At 32.3% G+C, this 8,106-nt stretch overlaps 1 pseudogene; it reads right to left on the bottom strand.

Moving 5' to 3' along the window:
* Positions 1-440: 440 nt before the first annotated feature.
* Positions 441-3,501, bottom strand: LOC131620170 (putative disease resistance protein RGA3; annotated as a pseudogene).
* Positions 3,502-8,106: the final 4,605 nt, after the last annotated feature.

Genomic DNA, 8,106 nt, shown 5'->3' on the forward strand with positions numbered 1-8,106 from the left:
AGATTATGCACAACAAATGAGTAAAAATACCCTTTTGATTTGAGTCAAAATCAAAAGCAATGGGTATGATTCGAGTCAAATGAGAGGAATGATTTGAATATGGAACTTAAAATCCAAATTCTGCACCTCTGAATCAATTTAAGGAAATCCTTGATTAAAATCACACAACCAGAATCCAAAACCAAAATTTGATGTACAGTTTTGATTAGAGTCAAGTTTTCATTTATTCAAGTCAACAATGTCGCAACATGTGTCAAATTTTATCTGATTCGAATCAATAGTGTCATGATTTGAATCATACTTTCTGTGATTTGAATCAAATCCACTATTGATCCAGATCATGAAAATCTGTGACTTGAATCAAATTGCCAAAGACAAATTCTGAATTTTCACTTTTATTCATTGATTCTAAATCATGAATCACATTGTAGAGGGAGCCGTGCAAATACTTTTATTATAACATAATATCAACCAAGAGGTATACATCTTGATGAATGTGGGATTTAAGGAATACAAATAAATTTGAAATGCATATATTCCTATTGCAGTGGTGAACTAGATTCTGACATTGTCAACATAGATTTCGCGCACATGAGCTATCTTTTCCCAATCCTCGCCAGCAATCCTTTGGCATCTTGGGCTTAAAAGAGGACAGCCATCAATTTGCAAGACTTGTAAAGCAGTAAGGTGAACAAATCCAGACGGTAAATTTAGAAGGTTGGGACAGTACCGAATGTGTATGCGCATCAACGATGACAGATTCCTCACACAATCAGGCACTGTCATGAGAGAAACACAGTCTATGATTAACAGAAACTGAAGACTACTTGCATAGAATTCAGGCTTGATTGGTAGAGTTCTCAGCTTGTGTAAACCTTTGATCGTTAACGAGCGAAGGCTAGAAAGACTTTCGATGCTCACATCCAATGATTCCATCTTAGGACAGTTTACAACTTCCAAATTTTCAAGGGCAGTGCAGTTTTTCAAATTACTTGGCAATGAAGCTAACTTAGCACAGTTGTGGATCCGGAGCGTTCGAAGGGAAGTGAGATTCTGAGTTACTTCGGTCAATGACACAAGATTTCTACAATGTTCAATTGTTAATGACTGAAGCGATGTTAAAGTACCAAGTTGTTTCTCAAAAACATTTGGAGAGGTTATCACCAAATGTCTAAGGGAAACTAAGGCTATGTTTGGGAGTTTGAAGGGGAGGGGAGGGGAAGGCTTCCAAAAACAAAATTTTAAAAAAATGTAGGAAAATATTTGACATTTTGTGAAAAAATAAATTTGTTTAGAATGATAAAAGAGTTATTATCATTACAAAATTTTTAATTTTCAAAATAGTATAACAAGCTAAAAGATATTTGAAAAATTTATGTAAGCCCTTCAAAACCCTCCAAAACCCTCCTTCAATACAATTTTTGAGTTCCCCCATTTTATGGGGTTTTTGGTGTTATGAATAAACTCAAACCCTCCAAAACCCTCCTACCCAAATTTTTTTTATCCTTTTCACTCAATTCCTCCTATTTTTCAAAGCCCTCCCCTCCCTTCCCCTCCAAACTCCCAAACATACCCTAAGTGATTAATTTTTTTGGGGAAGGTACTCATTTTTATGCATCCTGATAGCATTAATGCTTGTAGAAAATGAAGGCAACAAATTGAATCCGGAAGGAACCGAAGTTTGTTGTTTCCGTTTAGATTTAGATACCTCAGAAGTTTCATGCTACCGATGCTATTTGGAAGATACGTTATTCCCGTGTAGCTCAAATCCAACGCGCGTAAGTAAGTCAAACCCGAGAGGACAACATTCAAATGATCTCCCAACTTTGCACACAAAAGAAGTGTTCTCAATTTTGGTAACTTGAGAAACAAACTTGGATCTTCCCTTATTTCTCCTCGATCTCGAAATAAAATGTGTCTTGTGCTTTCAGTCATATTTGAAGTATCAGAGTTAACCATCAAATTTCCTGCCACTAAATTAGCAAGATCATGAAATAGATCATGCATTCTGCATTTTACTATTTCAGTTTTGTGATTCTCATGTACTATGTCGAATATTGATCTTGACACAAACTCATTTATATACCAAGATCCAACATCTTCTATTTGTTGATCACTGTTTGATGGTTGAATGAAACCTTGAGCCATCCATAAATGGATTAAATCTTGCTTATCAAATTCTTTGCCTTTAGGAATTAATGAACAATATGCAAAACATTCTTTAAATGGTGACGGTAATTGATCATAACTTAACTTAAGAACCGACATTATACCGTCTTCGTTTTCAGACAGGTGACTCATACTCCAAGTATCGCTGTTTTTCACTGACGTCCAATAAGATTCCTCTTTCGTTCCAGATAGTAAACCTCCCACTGTGCGTATCGCTAAAGGCACTCCACCGCATTTCATCAATATCTCTTCACCGATTTTAACAAGATTAGGATGTTGAACTTTTTCTCCTTCTCCAAACGCCCATTTCTCAAATAACGACCTGCATTCGCCAACAGCCAAAGCACCTAATTGATACGAACTGTTTTCGTTTTCACTTTCACCCATCATGGACGCAGTACTTTTGTAGCGAGTCGTCGCTAGAATTCTGCTTCCTTTTGCAAATTTTCCTAACAACAATTTCTTCAGATCAAGCCATTCGACTCGGTTACATTTCCAAACATCGTCTAAAACAAGTAAACATTTCTTCTCGCTCAATTTATCATTAAGACACGATGACAGGAAATCTATGTCATAAACATTCTGATCAGAAGAACAACCTACAGCTCTAACAACTTTCTTTTGCCAAATCCTCTCTATATTCAAATCATCCGACACATCGATCCAAATCTTCAAATCAAAACCATTCTTCACTTTATCATCATCAAAAATTAAATTGACAAGTGTTGTCTTCCCTAACCCTCCTATTCCCACAATAGGAACAACAACAAAAGACTCATCATTATTACTATTACTACAACCACCTAATAACCTTTCAATCACCCTTTTCTTATCTTCTTCTCTTCCAACAACCTCAGTGTAACATCTAACACTATCCCTTTGTCTATTAGAAGAATCAATAACTTGTTGTTGATCAAGTTCCTGCAAATGAAGACTACTAATCCGATTTGCTATATCATCAATTCTAACTATAATTTTCTTAATTCTATCATCCATATCAGAAAAGAAAAACATGTTTCTTACCCAAGTAACAATTCTCAACTCAGCTTCCACTTTCTGCCTCAAAGCTTCAGCATTTATATCATCCAACAGGTCTTCTGCATCGTGCAGTACATCCCGGAGCTTCATCAACCAATCCTCAACCAAGTGATTCTTCTCCTGCTTCTTTTCTGCATCTTGAAGAACTGCTAATATTGCTGACATGTCGTTTCTTAGCTTGATGGAATCATCTTTGAAAGCAGATTGTAGATTATACTTGTTCATTAGTATAGTAGAGAGTTCTTCAAGAATTTTCTTCGCTGCTGATTTGCATACACTCATAGGGATTACCATTATGTTTGCAGCTGGTGAAGAAGGGAAGAGATGAATACATATGTCTCAGATTTCGTAAGAGATTGTTCTTGATTTAAATTATTGGTTGAGAAAATTATAATAAAAAATTATTGGTTGAGAAAAGTATATTGAAAAATTATTGGTTGAGAAAAGTATAATGAAAAAACACGTTAACGTTAGTCAACTATTGCTTGGTCATAAGAAAGAAAACAACGACCCTTCAATGGGTTGTCTTAGCCATATCGTATCACCATTTTGCACTTGACTTCGGAAACATAGCCAGACCATGATCTCATCAATAAAATGAGTGGTAAAGACCACCTCTAAAGGGCCAAAAACCCTAACTCTAGGAGAACTCCTATAAATACACTATCCTCCAAGGGGATAAGAAACAACTCTCAAGTAACATTTACTTACACTCATTCAAACACCAATTAGGGAGCACTCCGCTATAAGTAACCCTAGATATATCATTCCGACCGTCCGCCTGCGACCTAGTAGTGCCAGCCAGCAGCAGCACCTCTTACCTCACGTGAGCTGGCCCCTAAAACAGTCTAAAAATCCACCATACAAGACTACTCGCCCGTCGTGGTCGGGATGCGAGCCGCCATCACAAGGAAATATTCTCAAATGGCCTACATACCTAACAAACTGAATCTAATGCAAGATTGCCTTTTATAAGCATCATCTAATATCACTTATACACTACATTATCTTTGAGCTTCATAGGTGGTTGAATCCTCCGTTCGGGCTTTACTATTAAGTGACTCCACCATCGGTTTAGTCTGGTTATTAACTGACTCCACCATCGGTTTAGTCCGGTTCGGAGGTTAGTTCTGGCATCAAGTGGTTCCAGTCCCCTTTCAATCCTAGTTGCGGGGGATCGAACTGTGGTTTATGAGGCTAATAGGCTAACCAGACATTCGAAAAGGCCAGACTCAGACCTAAAAATAAGCCTACGATAGGCTATTGGCTAGGCTTAGGCTTCAGTTTTTTTGACAGGTCAGGTTTAGGCTTGCCAAAGCCTAACTCGGCCCAGCCTATTTTCACCCCTATATAGAGGATCCGAATTTCCCGCCTTTGTGGCAGGAAAGTCAACTACCTTTCAAGCAATTTCATCCGTGTGATGAATCAAGTGGCCTAAATTAAGCCAATTGTCCAACTCTATTTCTAAAAAAATAGAGGAAACAAAATACAAAAATCTTAATCCTCTCCTTCCTCCCTTTGTTAGATAATGGAGTGTTTTTTCACTCATGTGAATAGAATAGTATATATATATATATATATATATATATATATATATATATATATATATATATATATATATATATATATATATATATATATGAGGAAGGATCAAATTACACCAATATGTTACACTTATAGTTACACTCATTAATAATCTTTGATTTTATTTTAATCCAATGGTTAGAAATATATAATTAGTGACTCATGATTCTTACTTAAAATAGTTTTATTCTATTTTTGGTAATTTATAATTTTGATTTTAATATATTATAATTTATTCTTTTTCTCATAAAATAAATGTAATCTCTCTTAATTTTGTAACAATTAAATCACACTTCAATTTTATAAAAAACGTGATTCTAAATATTTTTAAAAAAAATCAAGATTCTTAGTAATAAAAAATCTTTTCTTATTTTAAAATATATCAATTATATAGTGAATTTAAGTTAATAAAATATAAATTTATTTACATAAAAAATAGAAAAATTTGTTTAAAGTTAAAAAAAATTATATAAATAAATGTTTTGATATTAATAAATATTAAAAATCATAAAGTTTTAAGAAATATTAATAATAATAATAATAATAATAATAATAATAATAATAAGTGAATAGAATATAGTTTTATATTACTATAAAAATTGTGATTTGTTTAAATTTGTTAGTAAGCATTATTTGATGAAAAATAATGTATGTTACTAAGAAAAAATTGGTATAAAAATTGTGATTTATTTTAAAGAAAAAATAATATTATATTCGCTTAATGTAACTAATAAAACTGTTTTATTTTTAAATACAATACAAAATAATTCTTAAAATATGTATAAAAAATACCAAAAAAACTAAATAATAAATAATTAGAACATAATAAAGAATACAAGTAGTACAAGTATAAAACTGTTTTATTTTAAAAATTAGTGCAATTTTTTTAAAATAAAGAATACAAGTTTTCAATAAATAATGTTTACTAACAATTTTAAACAAATAATTTTTTTTTTTAATAATATAAAACTATATTCTATTCCATTATTCTTATTAATATTTCTTAAAAATTTATGATTTATAACATTTATTAATATCAAAACTTATTTTTATATAATTTTTTTATTTTAAACAAATTTTAATATTTTTTATGTAAATAAATTTATATTTTATTTACTTAAAATTATATATATTATCGATATATTTTAAAATAAGAAAAGTTTTTATTTTAATCTAGATTTTTTTTATGAAATATTTAGAATCACGTTTTTTATAAAATTGAAGTGTGGTTTAATTGTTACAAAATTAGGAGAGATTATATTTATTTTATGAGAAAAAGAATAAATTATAATTTGTTAAAATCAAAATTATTAATTACCAAAAATAGAATAAAACTATTTTCAGTAAGAATCATGAGTCACTAATTATATATTTCTAGCCATTGAATTAAAATAAAATCAAAGGTTATTAATGAGTGTAACTATAAGTGTAACATATTGGTGTAATTTGATCCCTCCTCTCTCTCTCTCTCTCTCTCTATATATATATATATATATATATATATATATATATATATATATATATATATATATATATATATATATATATATATATATATATATATATATATATATATATATATATATATATATATATATCATTTGGTAAATTGTCTAATTATGCTACAACATAATTACAGGGACAAAATATTCTAGTTATAGTAAAATAATTATAACAAGAATATTATATTTTATCACACCCCCGCAGTCGAAGTGGGAGGTTCACGGACGCTTCAATTGGTCCAAAAATCACCAAAGAGAATACGATGAAGCCTTATGGTAAAGATGTATGCAATCTGATGTCTGGAAGGAACATGAAGAACGCATGGCTGACCATGAGTTACCTTTTCCCGAACAAAATGAATCTCCGTCTCAATATGCTTGGTACGTTGATGCTGCATAGGATTCTCACAATACACCAAGGTGGCCTGAGAAATAGGAAAATGGAGCTCCAGTAGAAGATTGTGAATCCAACATGATTTAGAGGTAACATTGACAACACCTCTATATCCTGCTTTAGCACTAGAACGAGAGAGAGAGAGAGAGAGAGAGAGAGAGAGAGAGAGTAAATTGCATTTTAGAAGTAAAGAAATAAGATTGCCACCAAGGTGTTGTACCCCAGTTTTTGACCCTGAGAATCCACCTTGTAACACTCCATTTCCCCATCGTGAATTAAATAATAATCAGAGTAATTTAAAATATTCAATCAACGTTAAATGGGATGCTACATCATCAACGTTACACAATTTTTCTCAGATATTTAAACCAAAAGATACATAACACTAGTTCGGATGAACCGATATCATAATCACCATAATGTTCAACTTCAATTTATTAATGCAACGAAATAAATTAATGCATAGTAATCATCATCTTCAAAACAACTTAAAACACCAACATCGCAACAAAATCAAAGAGTGTTCATAATCCTCTCAAAAACTTCCAAAAACAAATCATAATATAGAATTTGCAAAACAAGCGTTCATCCCCGGGTTTACGTATCAGAGCAGAACTCGACTCAATCTACGCGATACTAAACGTCGCTCCATACCTCAGCTACTTTAATCCTTGTCACCTGCATGTTACCCACGTGGAGGTAACATTCAAACAGAAGGGTGAGATATCACAACAATATAATCAACCATATAATGGTGACTATACGACATATATCTCGTGCAGGTTATCACAATTCAGGCCTCACAAGTTATATAATCATCACCAATTCAAATACACATCAACATACACAAGCACACTCATTTCATCATGCAATTTATGCAACTTCGTATTATGGGACTGACTCAACTTCATGTATGTGGTACCAATCAGGGCATAAGCCCTCATCATCACGCCAATAGAGGTCATCTTGCGCCAATACATGCCATCTTAAGGAACACAAGTCATGGTCAAGAATGCATGCGACAATTGACATGCAACAACATAGAAGGCAATGAAATTTCGTCTTAACAATATCACGCCAATACATGCCATCATCATCTTCATCATACAACACATCGTGCCAAACAATTGCATCAAATCATACAACGTTATTACCGTCGCAAATTACATAAAATACGCACAAACAAGCATAAGTTATATCGAATAATTTACATACTGGTTTCCAATATATTATTAGAAGATAGAAAATAATTTCAGCTTTTCAACGGTCCAAACGGCGCGTCAAACGGACACCCGAGTCAAAAGATATGGCTTTTTAAAGTTTTAGAAATTTTTCGTTTCAACACAGCGGTAACCGGTTACCATAATTAGGTAACCGATTACTACCTCTAATAACCCTAAAATCAACGCTACTGTCTTT

This window comes from Vicia villosa, linkage group LG7 (assembly GCF_029867415.1).
Source record: "Vicia villosa cultivar HV-30 ecotype Madison, WI linkage group LG7, Vvil1.0, whole genome shotgun sequence".
Taxonomy (NCBI): Eukaryota; Viridiplantae; Streptophyta; class Magnoliopsida; order Fabales; family Fabaceae; genus Vicia; species Vicia villosa.